This window comes from Zingiber officinale, chromosome 2A (genome assembly GCF_018446385.1).
Source record: "Zingiber officinale cultivar Zhangliang chromosome 2A, Zo_v1.1, whole genome shotgun sequence".
Taxonomy (NCBI): Eukaryota; Viridiplantae; Streptophyta; class Magnoliopsida; order Zingiberales; family Zingiberaceae; genus Zingiber; species Zingiber officinale.
The window spans coordinates 97,246,918-97,267,175 of record NC_055988.1 but is presented as its reverse complement, the minus strand read 5'-3'; the positions used below and the strand labels follow the sequence as shown (position 1 = coordinate 97,267,175).

Sequence of the window (20,258 nt, the reverse complement as noted above, 5' to 3'; positions counted from 1 at the left end):
AGTTTAGGAATTACTTATCAGAAGTCGGGATTCAATCCCAATTATCTGCACCTGGTACACCCCAACAGAATGGTGTGGCAGAACGAAGGAATAGGACTCTTATGGAAATGGTTAGATCGATGATGAGTTATTCAGAATTACCAAATTCATTTTGGGGATATACTCTGGAAACAGCGGTGTACATTTTGAATATGGTACCTTCTAAAACAGTTCCTTCTACTCCCATGGAATTATGGAATGGGCGTAAGCCTAGTCTGAATCATATCCGGATATGGGGTAGTCCATCACATGTGCTGAAGGGAGATACTGACAAGTTGGAATCACGTACAGAAGTTTGTCTGTTTGTAGGATATCCTAAAGGAATGAAAGGTGGTTTGTTTTATAATCCTAAAAATCAGAAGATCATTGTTAGCACCAATGCTCGATTTTTAGAAGAAGATTATGTAATGAACCATAAGCCCATGAGCGAAATAATTCTAGAAGAAATAAGAGAGGACACGTCTACTTTAATACCAACAGTACAAGATGAAGTACCACAAGAAACTGCTACATGTGTCACACATGATACACAACCAGAGACAGTGCCTCGTCGTAGTGGGAGGGTTGTAAGGCAACCTGAGGGATTCATGTTTTTGGGAGAGTCTTCGGACTTGATCCCGGGTAAACATGAATCTGATCCCCAGATATATGATGAAGCACTCCAAGATATAGATGTAGTATCTTGGCAAAAGGCAATGAATTCTGAAATAGAGTCTATGTATTCTAATAAGGTCTGAGAGCTTGTAGAACCAACTGATAGTGTAAAAGCCATTGGATGCAAGTGGATCTATAAAAGGAAAAGAGGGACAGACGGGAAGGTAGAAACCTTCAAAGCAAGGCTTGTTGCGAAAGGGTATACTCAGAAAGAGGGAATCAATTATGAGGAGACTTTTTCGCCGGTAGCTATGCTAAAGTCTATCCGGATACTCTTATCTATTGCCGCTCATATGGATTATGAGATTTGGAAAATGGATGTCAAGACAGCTTTCCTTAATGGAAGTCTTGAAGGAAACATCCATATGAAGCAACCATAAGGGTTCATTGAAAAGGGCAAAGAGCATCTAGTGTGCAAGATTAATCGGTCCATTTATGGACTAAAGCAAGCTTCAAGATCTTGGAACATCCGGTTTAACGAAGTAATCTAGTCATATGGATTTATTCAGTGTCCGGATAAGTCTTGTGTATACAAGAAGTGTAACGGAAACGTGGTGGTATTTCTTGTATTATACGTAGATGATATTTTGTTAATTAGCAACAATGTCAAGGTATTATCGGACGTAAGGGTATGGTTGTCCAAACAATTTGATATGAAGGACTTAGGAGAATGTGCACATATTCTTGGGATCAAAGTTATAAGGGATCGCAAGAAAAGAATGTTGTGTCTATCCCAAGCATTATATAGAGATACAATCCTTGCTCGTTTTAGCATGCCAAACTCCAAGAAAGGTTTCTTACCTTTTAGGCATGGAGTAGCCTTATCTAAAGAGATGTCTCCGAAGACATCAAAGGAGATAGAGGACATGAAGGCAGTTCCTTATGCTTCGACTGTAGGAAGCCTTATGTATGCAATGCTGTGTACGAGACCTGATATCTATTTTGCTGTGGGCATGGTTAGCAGATATCAGAGTAACCTTGGACAAGGACATTGGACTGTTGTGAAGCATATATTAAAGTACCTGAGAAGGACTAGATATTATATGCTAGTCTACCAAGCAGACGATTTGCTCCCTGTGGGTTTCACGGATTCGGACTTCCAATCAGATAGGGACAATAGTAAGTCTACTTCAGGCTATGTGTTTACTCTAGGAGGCGGAGCCATTGCATGGAGGAGTGTTAAGTAGAAATGCGTCTCAGACTCAACCATGGAAGCTGAGTATGTGGCAGCTTCTAAGCAGCCAAAGAAGTTGTATGGCTTAGGAACTTTCTAATGGACTTAGATGTGATTCCTGGTTTGTCCAAGATCATTACAATTTATTATGATAATAGCGGTGCATTTGCAAACTCGAAGGACTGCGAGCCCATAAGGCAAGTAAACATATAGAGTGCAAGTACCACCTGATATGAGACATCGTCAAGCGAGGAGAAGTTGTCGTCGCCAAGATTGCATCAGCAGATAACTTGGCAGATCCTTTCACTAAGGCCCTTCTAGCGAAAGCTTTTGATCGACATGTGGAGGAGATGGGAATCAGATGTATGACAACAGATACGACAGCTTAGTTTTTTAGTATAAGTGGGAGATTGTTGGAGTGTATACTAAAATCCTAGCTTTTATAAATATTTATTTTTGAAATAAAAGAATCACATTGGTCAATATCTGCATTTATTTGTTAAATGTAATTGTTCAATTAATTTGTATAGTAGATAACATGGAGGGTGGTGTCACACTCAGAAGATCATGTTGTCGGGTCTTTATAAATTATAAAAAGTTGCTCACGACTAAGATGGAAAGGAACAAACCATTAGAATAGTTGTAGTGTAATTAAGTATTAGTTTATCTTAACTAATAAATTACACTGATACACTCTAAGTGTATTGAGTAGGACCATTTTAGGTAAGTTCTTTTTGTACTGACTTAATAAAAGAACTAGATCTTAGTTATTATGGAAGTGTGTACTCTTAATCCTAATATAATAACAAGCACATATATTTAATATTTATTTCTTTGACTTATCAAAGGGTGAGGTTTAGCTCGATAAATCAATATGTCCGATAAGTTGGGAAATGATATTACTTATAGTGTGTGTTGTTGATTATAGAAGGAATCTGTGTCTTAGTTATCTAGGTTGAGAATGTCCCCAAGAAGAGCTTATAAGGATTGTCATGTTAAATCCTGTAGGTGGACTTAGTCCGACATGACAATGAAGTTGAGTGGTACTACTCTTGGAGCTCGATATTAATTAAGTGAGTTGTCAGTAACTTACTTAATTAGTGGGCATTCATTATCTTAAACACAGGGAGACTAACACACTCATGATAAGAAGGAGCCCATAATGTAATTTGGGATTGGTGCAGTAGTGCGATAATAACTCTCTAGTGGAAAGAGTTATTATTGATGAACTTGAGTTGTGTGTTCGGGGCGAACACGGGATACTCAAGCTCATCGAAAGGCCAAAACCAATTTCTCCTCTAGGTCCCTGTCGTAGCCTCAATAAAGCCTCAAGTTCATCTAAATATAAGCCCATCTTGGTGTCCAAGAAAGGGGCCGGTCCATTGCTTGGTGACCAAGCAATGGCTGGCCACATCCTCTTCTATAGGGGCCGCCCTTATTGCTTGGTGATCAAGCTAGTAGGGGCCGACCACAATAATTCAAACAAGGAGAGTTGTTTTGATTTTTAAAATCTTCTCTTTGTAGAAAACTATAAGTTTTAAAAGAGATATTTTAATTTTTTAAAACTTTCCTTATTTGAATTAGGCCACATGTTTTAATAGAGAGTTTTAAAACTTTCCTTTTTAACCATGCTCATGATTTAGAAAAAAAAAGGGAAGATAAGTTTTAAAATTTAAATTTTCTATCACCATGTTAAAAAAGGAAATTTTATAAAAGAAGTTTTAAATTTTAAAACATGATTTTAATTTTTAGAACTTTCCTTTTTTTAACTCCTACTTCAGGAAAGAGAGCTTGTAAAATTTTATAAGAGTTTTTCTTCTTGTAAAATTTTATAAAAAAAAATTAATATTCCTTTCCTCTTATGGGGGTCGGCTATCCTTGCTTAGTGCCCAAGCAAGGTGGCTGGCCATGTTTAAAAAAAATAAATCATCAAATTTATTTTTGGTGATTGATTCAATCAAGAGGAAAGAAAAAGAAAATTAAAAGGGAAAAGGAAAAGCTAGAGGAAGATTTTAATTTTTGTAAAAATTCTTCCCTTATTTGCCTTGGGCAAGTAATATAAAAGAAGGGGTGAGGAGGCTTCATGAGATACAACAATTCTTATTCTCTTGCTCGGAGGATCTCTTGGTGGCCGACCCTCTCTCTTCTCCCTTTCCCTTTGCTCTCTTCTCCTTGGTGGTGGTGGTGGCCGGATTTTAGAGGATGAGGAAGAAAGCTTTTGGGTGGTGTTCATCTTGGAGGATCGTTGCCCACATGACGTCCAAGGCGAGGCGAGGAATACGGCAGAAGATCTCGAGGTCTTTAGCATACAAAGAGAAGGTATAATTAGCAATAGTTTTCCGCATCATGCTAATTATTTTTCTTTGTAAGAATTCCAAACACAAGAGGCATTAGATCTAGTTTTTCAAATTAGTTTTTCGAGTTTGTGTTTTCTTCTTTTTCGAATTTGTGATTCGATTGTTCTTTTTGGTTAACCTAGAGTTATTTAAGGAAATTAAATATTAGCTTTCCTTAAAAGGCTTTGTCTAGGCGGTGGTGGTTGCTCCTGTTGGTTGCTACTCGGAAAACCTAGAGGTTCCACTGTACAAAAATTTTGTACAAAGGTCTGAACCTTTTCCTAGCTACCATGTGTTCTTTTAAATTAAATTTTGGATCGCCTGCGGAACTTAACACGTTTGATCCAAAACTTAATCTATTCGTTCTTTTAGGTTTTGACTTGGGTCTCCTACGGAACTTAACACGTTCGACCCAAATCACCTTAAGTTATTAATTCCATTAAATATTAATTTCCATAATTGGTTCCCAGTACTGACGTGGCGAGGCACATGGCCTTCTTGGATATGGGAGCAACCACCACCGACTAGACAAAACCTTTTATGGAAAGCTAATATTTAATTTCCTAAAATAACTTTAGGTTAACCGAAAAGAACAATCAAATCACAAGGGAAAGAAAAACAAAAGAACACTATATCGAAAACAAATTCGAAACTCTAGAATCGTATGCCTCTTGTATTTAGTATTATTTCCATAAATAACTAGCATGATGCGGAAAAGAAAAATTACTAGTTATACCTTCTAAAAAGACCTCTTGATCTTCTACCGTATTCCTCTTCTAACCTCGGACGTTGTGTGGGCAACGATCTTCCGAGATGAGAACCACCAAGCACCTTCTTCTTCCTTGTAAGTTTCGGCCACCACAATTCTCCAAGAGAAGTAGAGGTCCGGCCACCACCACCAAGCTCCAAGGGATGAAAGAAACAAAACCACCTTTCTCTCCTTCTTCTCCTAGCTAGAACCGGCCACCATCAAGAGCTCCAAGAGAGGTTGCCGCCGGCTATAAGAAGAAGAGAAGAGGAAGAAGCTAGGGCCGGCCACCAAGGAGGAAAAGAGAGGAGAAGAATAATAGAGTTGATCACCCGTGAAGGCACCTCTACCCCCTCTTTTATAATCCTTCGTCTTGACAAATAAGGAAATTTTAATAAAAAATTCCTTAATTCTTTTGTCATAAAAAAGAAAAATTATTTTAATTAAAAAACAATTTTCTTCTTTTAATAATAATGGCCGGCCACTTCTAGTTCCCCAAAACAAGGAAAATTTAATTCACACAAGAATTAAAACTTCCTAATTTGTTTCTAGAAATTTATAAAAATTTCTCCAATAATTTTCATCCCTTCATGATTGGTTAATAAAAAGGAAATTTTATAAATTAAAATTCTTCTTCTAAACATGTGGATAATTTCCAAAAGGAAAGTTATCTCTAAAAATTAAAATCTCTTTTCAATCTACAAATAAGGAAAGATATCAAATCTTTTCTTAATCTTTTGTAGAAACTAATAAAAGAGAATATTTAATTTTTAAACTTCTCTTTTAAATTATTATCATGGTAAAAAAGGAAAGTTTTTTTTTAAAAATAAAATCTCCTTTCAATCTACAAATAAGGAAAGATTTCAAATCTTTTCTTAATCTTTTGCAGAAAGCTTTAAAAGGAAAGATTTAATTTTTAAACTCTCTTTTAAAACTATGATATCCACATAAGAAATAATTTTAATAAAAAATCCTTTTTAATATGATGTGGCCGGCCACCTAAACTTGGGCGGCCACCTTAAGGCCAACCTTTAGCCGGCCCTAAGCTTGAGCTTCAAGCTTAGCTTGGCCGGCCCCTATTGGTTGGGTAAGAAGGTGGTATGTGGTGGGTATAAATCTCTATATACAAGAGGCTACGATAGGGACCAAGAGGAGGAATTGGTTTTGGTCTCCGATCAAATTAAGCTTCCCGTGTTCGCCCAACACACAACTTAATTCCATCAATAATAATTCATTCCACTAAAGAACTATTATTGAACTATCGCATCAATCCCAAATTACATTTTGGGCTCCTTCTTATTATGAGTGTGTTAGTCTCCTGTGTTTAAGATGTCAAATGTCTACTAATTAAGCGAGTTATCGACAACTCATTTAATTAATATCTTAGTCCAAGAGTAGTACCACTCAACCTTATCGTCATGTCGGACTAAGTCCACCGCAGGTTTAACATGACAATCCTTATGAGCTCCTCTTGAGGACATTCTCAACCTAGATCACTAGGACACGGTTCCTTCTATAATCAACAATGCACACTATAAGTGATATCATTTCCCAACTTATCGGGCTTATTGATTCATCGAACTAAATCTCACCCATTGATAAATTAAAGAAATAAATATCAAATATATGTGCTTGTTATTATATTAGGATTAAGAGCACACACTTCCATAATAACTGAGGTCTTTGTTCCTTCATAAAGTCAGTATAAAAGGAACGACCTCAAATGATCCTACTCAATACACTCTAAGTGTACTAGTGTAATTATATAGTTAAGACAAACTAATACCTAATTACACTAGACCTTCCAATGGTTTGTTCCTTTCCATCTTGGTCGTGAGCTACTGTTTATAATTTATATGGAACCAATAACATGATCTTCTGTGTGTGACACCACACACCATGTTATCTACAATATAAATTAATTGAGCAACTACATTTATCATAAATGTAGACATTTGACCAATGTGATTCTTATTTCTAGATAAATATTTATACCAAAAGCTAGGCTTTTAGTATACACTCTAACAGCTCCCATATCCAAGAAGGCCATGTTCCTCGCCATGCAGTCCTGGAAGCCAATTTTGGAAATTAATATTTAATAGAATTAATAACATAGGTGGATTTGAATCAATAGTGTTAAGTTCCGCTTACGATTCAAATCTAAACCATTAAGAACAGATAAGTTAAATTTGAAATCAATGATGTTAAGTTCCGTCTGCGATTCCTAATTTAACTTCTAAAGAACACAATAGGTTATTTAATGAAAGGTTCGACATTTGTAAAAAAAAAAAATTTGTACAGTGGAACCGGTACGTTTTCCTAGGACTGACCAATAGGGGCCACTAGAGTGCTCATCCACTCGGATTCCCAATTGGTAACCCAACAGGTCTTGGGGCATTTGAAATAAGCAGTTCCCGACTTAAGCTATATGTAGATGCTTTCAAGAAGTTAAAGGCAAACTTCCAAGAAGTCGTGATATAGAAATCCCCCGATTAGACAACCTGGTCGCGGATGAGTTGGCTAAGTTAGCCAGTTCATTGTCATCGATCATGATAGAGCTGCCGATCGAGCTAGTCTCACTGGTGGTGCACATCAATATGATGGATGGAATAACCTTTCCAAGTGACTAGAGGACCCCATAGATAGAGTTCCTCGATAGGGTAGCACTCCAGCCGATCATGAAGAAGCTTGCCTGTTGAAAAAGAGGGTCGGGCGATTCACTCTGATCAGGGACTAGCTATATAAAAGAGCTTTCTCAAGGCCCCTACTCAAGTGTGTTGGTTTGAAGGACGTGGAATACATCCCCCAAGAAGTATCAGGGTTCCTACGGAAGCAATCTGTGTGGCTGATCGCTGGCTCGAAAGATCTTGTTGGTAGGATATTTTTGGCTCTAGCTGCAAGATGATGCCACTCGGACCATGGCTATCTGCCTATCGTGTCAAAAATATCATAACATTCCACACCGACCCACTGAGGAGATGAAGGAATACACGGTGTCTTGTCAGTTCAACCAATGGAGCATGGATATCATTGGACCATTTCCAATGGTGACCGAGCAGCGAAGATTTCTGCTCATCACAATAGACTATTTTTCAAAGTGGGTGGAGGCTGAGCCATTAGCCAAGATAACCAAACACATGGTCATCAAGTTTATATGGAAAATTATCTTGTGTCAGTTCGGCATCCTTCACCGGCTTATCTCGGACAACGAGAGACAGTTTGCAGGACGGAGACTCAAGGAGTGGTGTAAAGGCTATGACATTGAGGAAACCTTCACCTCAGTGGCCTACTAATAAGCCCAAGTGATGTGCATAGATTGTATACACTTGTTTAGCATGTTTTGACACACATTCGCATACTTTGTACATGCTTTATCTACGTATTTTCATACTTCCAGCTTTCCTTTTAGCATATTTACTCTTTCTGTTCGGAGATCTGCTTTTGTGCATTTTCTGTACACAGGAGTCAAATTTGGTGAAAGTTTCGTGTTCAAGGCCAAATCTGCAAGTGAAGCAAAGGAGGAAGGCACCATTCTTGTACCTCACATGACCTTGCCATGGGGGGTTGCCCAGGCCGTATGGAGATCCTTGGCCGTGTAGCTGTAGCAGGAAAGGAAGATGGCTTGGCCATATGAACCTCACACGGCCGTGCCAAGATTTGAAGCCAAATGGAGCCAGGCCGTGTACATCACAGGACAATGTAACATTTCCAGAGACTAGGGAGGCCTTGGTCGTGTACACCACACGACCGTGCAGGGTTTCTAGTGAGCAAGAAGGCTCTGGCCGTGTACACCACACGACCGTGCCAGATTTCCAGAAGCGGAGGCAGTGCAAGCCGTGTAGATCTACACGGCCGTGCAAGGGGAGCATTGGCAGAAGCAAGCCACGACCGTGTCTCACACACGGCCGTGTGAGACAGGCAAAGAGGGGAGTGAACCAGGCCGTGTCCCACACACGGCCAGGTCCTGGGGTCGTGTGGCGCCCGAATTTCCCCCTCTATATAAAGGTTTCTTCTTCATTTCAAAGAGGATCTTTCCCCTTTTGGGGGGGGACAAGATTTGGGGCGTTCCTTACCATTCTTGGAGGGATTTCCGGCGATCTAAGGGCGGATCTTCACCGAATCGACTCTGGGAAAGCAAGGATTGGATCCGAAGACGTTCTTCTTTGTAGATAAGTTTTCTTTCTCTCTTTTCTTGGATTTGAGGGATAAGAATACTTGTAATCTTCCTTTTTTGGGGTTTCTTTCCTTGTTTTATGGAGTAGATTTCTTGTTCTAGGATGGAGGGAGTAATTGTAAGGATGATTTGATATAAAACTCTTGAAGATTTGTCAATTTCCTATTTCTATGATTTTGCCCTATTTTGTATCTATTTGATCTTGTGTGGATTGTTGTGTTTGGACCTAATTACCATGCTTGATTGAATGTTTGGATATCTTGTGGATCTTGTAGAGATTGTACCTCATTCGATTTTCTGAGGGACGCTCATGACAGGAACATGCCCGTGTAAAGACGTTTGAGGGATGATCTTGAGGGTGAAATAGGGTTATTCAAGTGGGTAGGATAGGTTGTATGACTTTGTATATTATATCTTGATGCAGTTGAGGAGAGATGAACTCTATGTTGATTTTCCGAGGGACGCATGTGACAGGCAAGCCCGTGTAAGGACAATAAAGATCCATTCCTAATTGATCACATTTAGGTATAGATTCCAATCCTAGGCTGGTTGTCTATTGCAAGAGAGAACCGACAACCTTCTACAAATGATGGACAATTGAGGAATAAGATTTGGTAGATCATTTACATTGAATAATCCTTACAAAGAAACCAAAACTCCTAGAACATACCCTTTATCATCACCCTTATTCTTGTTTCTTATTCTTTTATTTCTTTGTTTACATTTCATAGTCATACTTAGCTTTTGAAAATCAATTGATTAGTTGTTTAGCTAACTCGCGTTGAGACATCTTTAGTTCTTATTCCAGTCCCTGTGGATACGATATCTTTTATTATTACTTACAACATTTCCGTACACTTGCGGAGGTCAACAAGTTTTTGGCGCCGTTGCCGGGGACTGCGCTATAACATTAGAGATTATCAATTGAGTTAGACTAAACATAACTTTTCTTTTCATTTGCATAGTTGAATCTAATTGTTAGAATTCTGTTTTCATAAGTTTTTCCTTTCTCGTATAACATTCTTGTCAATTCTTTTTTTTTGTAATTCTAATTCTGCATTTTTTATTCTAACATTTTTGTCTAACTTTTCTCTATTTTTCTTTGGATTTATTTTCTTTCTTCTTTTTCTTTTGTAAACATAGTTTGCTATCTTTTTCTTGTGTATGTGAAGATCTAACTTTACAGGAGAAATTCTTCCTCTAGACCCTGAGATAGACAGAACATTTCATAGAAGAAAAATTATGCAAAGACAACTAGAAGAATAAGAATATTCTATCATGGCTAATAGACCACTAAAGGATTATGCAACACCTTACGCTAGAGGTTTTTGATCTAGTATTTTAAGGCCTTCAGTTGAAGCAAACAATTTTGAGATCAAACCTACAATTATATCTATGGTGCAGCAAAATCAATTTGGTGGAGGACCGCATGAAGACCCCAACCAACATTTAGAGGTCTTCTATGAGATATGCGGCACAATGAAGATGAATGATATTCCTTCTGAGGCAGTGCGCTTATTACTATTTGGGTTTTCTTTGAGAGATAGAGCCAAGCAATGGTTAAACTCTTTGGCTCCGAATAGCATCACCACATGAGAGCAATGTGAGCAACAATTCCTTGACAAATTCTATCCTCCAAGTAAAACGACTCATATGAGGAATCTCATTGCAAGCTTCAAGCAAGCGGACTCTGAATCTTTATTTGAAGCTTGGGATAGATACAATAGTATGCTCAGACAATGCCCACACCATGATTTGAAAAGGTGGTTAGTGCTACACACATTTTATAACGACATCAATTATCATACAAAGGTGTCCCTTGATTCAGCTGCTGGAGGGGCACTTATGAATAAGAGTTTAGACGAAGCCGAAGAAATATTTGAAAGCGTAGCACAAAATCACCATCAATGGGCTAATGAAAGAAGTGGTGGCTATTCTTGTGTGAACCCAACAACAAAGGCATCAGGGAAGTTTGATGTCGATGCAGTTACTTTATTGGGTGCAAAATTAGATGCTCTCACAAAAAGGTTTGAGAATATAGGAGCTAGCTTAAGTACGGTCAATGCCATTGTTTCTTCTTGTGAAGTATGTGGAAGTTCTGAACATTCAAATGACTCATGTCCATTGGGAGCTATCACTGCACAAATTAATCAATTGTAACAATACGATGCAATCATGGGTTTTAATCAAAGGCAAAACAACCCATACTCAAATACCGACAACCTTGGATGGAAGAGTCATCCTAATTTCTTTTACAGAAATAACCAAGATCAAGGACCATCTATGGGGGCAAGACCTAATTTTCAACCTGGGCAGCAGAATTTTCAGCAACAATCTTCTCAATGCTTTCTTATGTCTAAAATTGAAAAGATATTTGAAGAAATTATCTCCAATCAGAATGAAATGAAGCAGGACATTTTGAAACTTACACAGAGAATGGATAATTCTGATAAAATCAAAAGATTCTGGATAGTCAGATTGCCCAACTAGCTTCCTCATCTTCTAGAACACCAGGATAACTACCTAGTAAGCCTAATGTCAATTCTATGGAGCACTACAATAGAATTGAGCTTAGGAGCGGACGGACCTTGGGAGATCCCCAAGTGACTGCTCCAAAAGGGATGCACACTGAAGAAGAGCTCTCTCCTTCCAACACCAAATCAGATTCAAGATAATGAGGAGAGTACCACTAAGGTTGAAGAGACTCTTCCACTCAATCATCAAAGTATAGCAGTCCCTTTTCCTCAAAGACTTATTATGTTAAAGATGGATGAAGAGTTTGGTAAATTCTTGGAGAAGGTGAAAGAAATATGTGTTGAAGTACCTCTTATTGATGAAATTCTTTAAATTCCCAAGTTTGCCAAATTCTTGAAGGATATCATGTCTAACAAAAGAAGGAAAGGAGACATAGAGACCATTGCACTTACAAAGGAATGCAGTGCTCTTTTGGAAAAGAACACTTCCCCAAAGTTGAAAGATCCTGGAAGCTTCTATATTCCTTGCAACATAGGAACTAAATTTATTGAGAAAGCTTTTTGTGATTTGGGGGCAAGTGTTAGCCTCATTCCTTATTCTATTTATAATAAATTAGGTCTCAAAAACTTTAAACTTACTACTATGGCACTACAACTTGCTGATCACTCCTGCAGGTACCCTATGAGTATCGTAGAAAATGTGTCAGTAGAAGTAGGTGGGAGTATAATTCCCACCGATTTTGTGGTATTAGACATGGAGGAGGATCTAAATATTCCTATCATATTGGGAAGATCATTCCTTGCTACAGCTGGAGCTATCATAGATGTTAAAAATCATAAACTTTCTTTGGTAATTGGTAAGGAATGGTTGGAATATGATTTATCTAATGCCTCTAACCATATCTCTTCTCTTTTGAATGCTTGTAGTAGGGCAAGCATTTATAAACTTGAGGAATGGAACTTCCATCCTCATGGGATTCCACCAAATGAAGAAAATAATGTGGTGGAAGACGTTGAGAGGAGGCCTCCCAACAAGAATGAAAAATATGTCTGCCCTCCAAGGGCTAGAAAAAGAGAAGAGTGATTAGATTGATCGAGCTAAAGACCTTAAACAAGCGCTTCTTGGGAGGCAACCCAAGGGTTCTTTTTAGTTAGTTTCATTCCATGTTTCTATTTTTCATTAGTAGTGTTTTTACTTTGTTTTTGCTTTGTTTTTAGGTTGAAATTTCGCTTCCATGAGCTGACCATGATTTCTTCATGGGCATGGAAGTATTGGAGAAGCAAGAAAGGAGAAGAATCATCAATTGGAGCAAAACAGAGCATGGTCGTGTGTTGTACACGGCCAGGCATATGCTGCAGAAAAGGGAGATGCTTGGGCCATGTCTACATGACACGGCCATGTGGAGTCTCCAGAGAAGAAAAGGTGCATGGTCGTGTCCCAGACACGACCGTGTGAAGAATCCAGAGGAGGAGAGGTTCTTGGCCGTGTCTCACACACGGTCGTGTGAAGAAACCAGCACAGAAGCATGCACTGGCCGTGTCATCTAACACGGCCGTGTGCTGATTCCAGAGAAGGAAGCTAGTGAGGTCGTGTCCCAGACACGGCCGTGTAAAGATAGCCGAGGAGGAGAAGGATATGGTCGTGCCAATTGGCACGACCGTGTGACTCAACCCGAGAGGGAGAAGGCAGGGGCTGTGTAGATCTACACGACCCATGTGGAGAAATCTAATCAGGCCGTGTCTCCTATACACGGCCAGATTCAAGTCGTGTCCTCCACAGACCCTCCTCATCTCAACACCCTCTTCTCTCCAAAACTCCCTTCTTCTTCAACCTTCTTTCCAAATATTCTCAGATCTAGGTCTAAAATTCTTTCTTTTTCCACAAACTTAATCTAGACCTAGATTTTTCTCTTCTCCTAGACTCAAAGATCTCCACTTTCATAACCATACGATCTATTTATTCAAGATCTAGCTTCTCCAATCACAAACAATACCCTTCCCTACTCTAACTTGACAAAATGCCCAACCTTTTGAAGAGACTTCGCAAGGGAGGTGGTGGATCTAGTGGTGGAGACAAAGGGAATGAGCCAACCAAAGACAAAGGGAAACAACCGGTGAAAGTCAAAGGAAAGAGGACCTCACGTGATGAAGGTAATGATAACGAATTCAATATCATGTTTAGAAATGATGATCAAATAACTAGATTTGCAATTCTTGTCAATAGAAAGATCGTGTGTACTAGGTATATGGACCCAACCATTTTAGATATGATGGGAATTAGGGATGATATAGATTGGATGATTGGGTTCTTGGATTGGAGTGATATGTTGTACACACATCTACCTACTTATCCTCACCTTGTTTTAGAGTTTCTAAGTTCACTAGATGTCTATTTTGCCAATGAGGATGATTATGTTGGTAAGATAACCTTTAGATTAATGAATCAAGAATTTCAATAGACATTGAGTGACTTCAACACTTGTTTTGGATTGTCTTCCGGTAGCACTCGGAGGTTTGACTCTAGGTTTAATTGGAACAGTTTTTGGAATTCTATCACCGGATTAGATCATCCCTATGAGCCCTCTAGAGCTAAGGCTTCTCACATGCAAAACTTTGTTTTTAGATATTTACATCTTGTTATGAGCAAAATTATTTTTGGTAGAGGGGAAAGTGATGGAGTCGTTAAGAAAGTAGAACTTTATTCTTTATGGGCTATGTTACATAAGGTTGATTTTGATTCCGGTTTCCATTTTTTGCAAACCTTAGTGAGAGCTGCGAGGGCATCTTCGGATCAATAGTTCTTGGTGGTTTGATTACTCAAGTAGCCATTAACTTGGAACTTGATTTAGATGGGTTGGAAGTTATACATGACAATGATATGATCGACATGGATGCATGTCTTGCTATGAAAATGATTGTTCGGGATGAGAATGGCATTTCCTAGGAGGAATGGTTTTCCTTTACCTCTTTCTTGTCCTTCTCGAACTTCAGTTCACAACCTAGCTAATTAGGTAATCGTTGATTTAGACCCCGAATATGCCCCTTCCATATCTAGAGACACAGAGCCACACATTGAGCCCTCGACATCTGGACACCCACATCCTTCCGGTCATCCGGATCCAACTAGGCATTCTTTTGCCTATGGTATGGGTCCTTCCAGATTTAACTTTTCTGATTTTCGTACTTCTCTAGAATCACTTCATCAGAAGCAAGATGCTCAACGAGAAATGTTGGAGGGTCGCTTCTCTTTATCAAATGACCAATTTAGAGAGGTACAAAATTACTTTCAGTTCACGAGGAATTTTCAATGTCAAGTGGCTGAATTTGTCCAGGATTATGATACGGATCAAGCTAGAATGAGAGATTTTATGCAAAGCATGAGTGTCACTAGCCAACAAGTAGATGCTTTGTTTGAGTATCATATAATCCTGAGTGAAACTCCAGGTTTTCCTAGTTTTCCCATTAGCCAACCACGTCGTAGGCATTCTTTTCCTCGCCCACCTCCACCTCCGCCTCCTCCACCATATTGATTTCATCGGGATGATGAAAAGTTTAAGTCTGGGGGGGGGGGTGTCGAACCTGATTTTTCTTTATGCATTCTAGTTTTCAGTTTTTGCTTGTTTTCTGCATGTTTAGTTTTGTTTCTGCATTTTATTTTAATTGTCTTGCTTTGATTGCTTGAGTTTTGATAGTCACCTGACTATTATCTTTTGAAAATTTTGTGGCATACATCTTGAGAACATCAAAACTTCACTTATATATTTTCTTGTCTTCAAGATTAAATGTTAGCACGTTTATTATCTAGATTCATGATGTTTTAAGTGATGCTAGTAGTATGCTTAATGTACCTCTTTTCTCTATCTTGGGTAGCATGACATAAGCTAAGTATCTTATGGAGATGAGTTTTAGTTTTAGTTTGACCTTAAGGATCTTATCTCCACTACACCTATACTTGATGCTTGAATGGCTGATTTCATTGAAATAATCATGATTTATCTTGTTTGTTTAGTACTTGGTTTCCATGGTGATTTCTCAAACTTCATTTTGGTTACTAGATGAGGCTCAACTCATGTAAGCTCATTTGAAAAAAATCAAAATATCCCAATATTTGTGCTAAAAGTACATTTGTGAATGAGATTTGCACAATGCAAATACTCATGAAAAAAAAAGTGTGAAAAAAGCAGGAAAAAAATGAATAAGGGATATAAAAACAGTTGTCGTGAGTGAAATCTAGTAAGTCACCCCTTTGAGACCGAGTTAGGTTACTGGGGAAATGACTGCTTAGTTTCTCTTGAGATTGAGCACGCCTTTGAGACCTTGGGTTGATTGAGAAATATGAACCAAGTGTGTGGCAAGTAAGTGCCTATCACTGGTTACTTATCTATCACTAGAAACATTAGGAATTCAAACTTGATGACGACTTGACTAGGACATAGATTGAAACTTGAAGAGTTTTGAGTTTTTTTTTTTTTTGCACTGTGAATAGGGTACTTATGCTTGAGCCATACTTAACTTGTTTCCATAATCATGCTTGTTAATGAAACTTTTTGATAGAGTTAAGAGAATGCATTAGGGATATTAGAGCATTGTAGAACATATGAATTTAAATTGCAGCATTTTGCTTAAGGGCAAGCAAAGGTTTAAGTCTGGGGGTGTGATGTGCGTAGATTGTATACACTTGTTTAGCATGTTTTGACGCACATTCGCATACTTTGCACATGCTTTGTCTATGTATTTTTATACTTTCAGCTTTTCTTTTAGCATATTTACTCTTTCTATTCGGAGATCTGCTTTTGTGCATTTTCTGTACACAGAAGTCGAATTTGGTGAAGGTTTCATGTTCAAGGTCAAATCTGCAAGCGAAGCAAAGGAGGAAGACACCATTCTTATACCTCACACGACCCTGCCATGGGGGGTTGCCCAGGCCGTGTGGAGATCCTTGGCTGTGTAGCTGTAGTAGGAAAGGAAGATGGTCTGGCTGTGTGAACCTCACACGTCCGTGCCAAGATTTGAAGCCAAATGGAGCCAGGCCGTGTACACCACACGACCATGTAAGATTTCCAGAGACCAGGGAGGCCCTGGCCGTGTACACCACACGACCGTGCAGGGTTTCTAGTGAGCAAGAAGGCTCTGGCCGTGTACACCACACGGCCATGCTAGGTTTCCAGAGGCGGAAGCAGTGCTGACCGTGTAGATCTACACGGCCGTGCAAGGGGAGCATTGGCAGAAGCAAGCCACGGTCGTGTCTCACACACGGCCGTGTGAGACAGGCAGAGAGGGGAGTGAGCCAGGCCGTGTCCCACATACGGCCAGGTCCTAGGGTTGTGTGACACCCGAATTTCCCCCTCTATATAAAGGTTTCTTCTTCATTTCAAAGAGGATCTTTCCCCTTTTGGGGGGGGGGGGGGGGGGGAACAAGATTTGGGGCATTCCTTACTATTCTTGGAGGGATTTCCGGTGATCTAAGGGCGGATCTTCACCAAATCGACTCCGGGAAAGCAAGGATTGGATCCGAAGACGTTCTTCTTTGTAGATAAGTTTTCTTTCTCGCTTTTCTTGGATTTGAGGGATAAGAATGCTTGTAATCTTCCTTTCTTGGGGTTTCTTTCCTTGTTTTATGCAGTAGATTTCTTGTTCTAGGATGGAGGGAGTAATTGTAAGGATGATTTGATATAAAACTCTTGTGGATTTGCCAATTTCCTATTTCTATGATTTTTCCCTATTTTGTATCTATTTGATCTTGTGTGGATTGTTGTGTTTGGACCTAATTATCATGCTTGATTGAATGTTTGGATATCTTGTGGATCTTGTAGAGATTGTACCTCATTCAATTTTCCGAGGGACACTCATGACAAGAACATTCCCGTGTAAGGACGTTTGAGGGATGATCTTGAGGGTGAAATAGGGTTATTCAAGGGGGTAGGATAGGTTGTATGAGTTTGTATATTATATCTTGATGCAGTTGAGGAGAGATGAACTCTATGTTGATTTTCCGAGGGATGCACGTGATAGGCAAGCACATGTAAGGACAACAAAGATCCATTCCTAATTGATCACATTTAGGTATAGATTCCAATCCTAGGCCGGTTGTCTATTGCAAGAGAGAACCGGCAACCTTCTACAAATGATGGACAATTGAGGAATAAGATTTGGTAGATCATTTACATTAAACAATCCTTACAAAGAAACCAAAACTCCTAGAACATACCCTTTATCGTCACCCTTATTCTTGTTTCTTATTTTTTCATTTCTTTGTTTACATTTCATAGTCATACTTAGCTTTTGAAAATCAATTGATTAGTTGTTTAGCTAACTTGCGTTGAGGCATCTTTAGTGCTTATTCCAGTCCCTGTGGATACGATATCTTTTATTATTACTTACGACATTTCCGTACACTTGCGGAGGTCAACACCTAATTTTGTCACACAATGGGTATCAAAAGAATTAAATAACCAAATTCATTCTACACTAATGTAGCACAGATATGACTCGGGTCGTCTCCAACGAATGCAACGATAGGATGATATCTTAGGATTGATTTGTTATTGCTTTTGGATTCTTAATATGAAATTGGGATTTGAGTTTTGATTCTAAACTTAATAAATGAAAAGAAAAGCAAATAAGAAACCACTCTAATGTATAAATGAAACCTAATGAGGTGCCAACAATTAACTCACAACACATTGTCACTTTACGTTATGATTTAACCATCAACTCACTTAAACTAAGAATAAAATAGCAAGACACAATTGAATCTGATCTAAAGCAAAAATTAAACGCTAACTTAAAACTAGCCACTTAACAACTAACCAAGCTTAAACAAGACTTAAACTAAATTGCATCAATGAAATTCTAACTTCTTAACACTAATTAAACTTCTACAAGATAAAGAAATGCTAGATTACTGATAAGGACATAACAAACATCAAAAGAAATCTATTCTAAGCTACAAAATAGTGAATAAATGAAATAAATCAATCCAACTCATAACTAATCTACACAAACAACACTTCTTGTTGTCACACAAGAAGCCGGAGACGAGAACACCCAACTCCGGTCGGCAGTGAAGAACCTCAGCTGCATATGAGTCCAGAATTGCTTAGCCACACTAGCGGAACACCTCCGACAAGCTAGAAACAGCCCGGAACTTGTAAATGAACGAAAATCTGGAATTATGAAAATTCGATTCTCTGAATCTGGATGGAAGCTGTGGATGGTGGATGATTGTCGGATGGAGCTTAGTAACACTAGATGAACGCCACCAAATGTTGCTGATGGGAGGGGAATCGCAGATTGAAGGGAATGCCCGTTAAATCTGTGTAGAAAATAGAGAATTGAATAAAGTAGATTTCTGTTGGAAGGAACACCCGCCAGTGGTACCAAGTGATCGTAGAAGCTCCTTCAATGACATCGTCACTCGAGAAGTTGATCGGAGAAGGAATCGGCGGAGAGGCACACGCCTCCCTGCTTCTTGACGCAAACACTGTAGAGAATTCGATGAAGGAAAAGAACACTGTAGCTTCTCATTTAAACCAAATATGGGATCTAGAGGGGCAGCCTAGAATGATTTGGATCTTGATCAACGGTGAAAAGTCGCTTTTAATCGGATCCGAAGGTGCTAATCTTGATCAAGGGTCTTGATCTACTCTTCCTTAAGATGGATGGACTAGATCTTCAATGGATGGCTTAGATCTTCTCTAATCTTGGATGAACAGTCCATAATGCTCCAAAGCTTGATCTTCTCATTTAAACTCTGATTCGAGCTCAAATTCGGTTCGAATAAATCCAAATCCAAGATCCTCTGATGCCTACAAAATAGCAGTCAAATATTAGCATCAAATAATACAAAAATAAGATAATTTGTAATTAAATCCAAGAATAAATGCAATGCATAAAATGTGTTGTAAATATAGGTTTCATCTATGAAAACAACATCAAACCATACATGTATGAATCAAAATAATATAGTAAAATCATGATTATCACCTACCCCCAAAGCAACGGCTAGATGAAAGTCACCAATCGAGAGATTCTTAGAGGGCTACGGGCTAGGCTTGACCATGCTGGAGGCAGCTAGGTCGATAAACTTCCAAGCGTCTTGTGGGCCCATCGCACCACACTAAGAGAGGCGACCGACGTCACACCTTTTCATCTGGTGTACGGAGGTGAAGCGGTGGTTCCAGTGGAAGTCGGAATAGAGTTTGATCGGGTTTAACTTTATGATGAGAGGAACACTGAGCAGAGACTCATGGAGTTTAACTTGGTAGACGAGGCACGGGATAAGGTCGTCGTCCGGCTCATGGCGTTCCGGAAGCGTATGAAGCAGAACTACAACCGAAGGGTGATTCCAAGGTCCTTTTAGGTCGGCGACCTGGTGTGGAAAAAAGTGAAGTCGATCGGCGACTTCACCAAGCTTGAAGCCCCATGGGGAGGGCCCTACAAAGTCATTCAGAAGCTCTGCTCAAGAGCCTACTACTTGCAGAACGAGGATGGGAGAAAAGTCGATCGACCTTGGAGCGTGAACCATCTCCAACCCAATAGGACCGGGTGAGAGGTGTGTGGTTAAGTCTAAATAATATTGTATCAGAGTATGTCTTGTAAACACAGGTGCGCAATGAATAAAATTCACAAGTATTCCAGACTCTTGTGTCAATCGGCC

The 20,258-nt window shown here is 39.1% G+C and overlaps 1 non-coding gene across 1 annotated transcript; it reads right to left on the bottom strand.

The window, feature by feature from the left end:
* Nucleotides 1-10,776: 10,776 nt before the first annotated feature.
* Nucleotides 10,777-10,882, bottom strand: LOC122044760. Its single transcript, XR_006129768.1, has one exon. It is a non-coding gene; the product is annotated as a small nucleolar RNA R71 (small nucleolar RNA).
* Nucleotides 10,883-20,258: the final 9,376 nt, after the last annotated feature.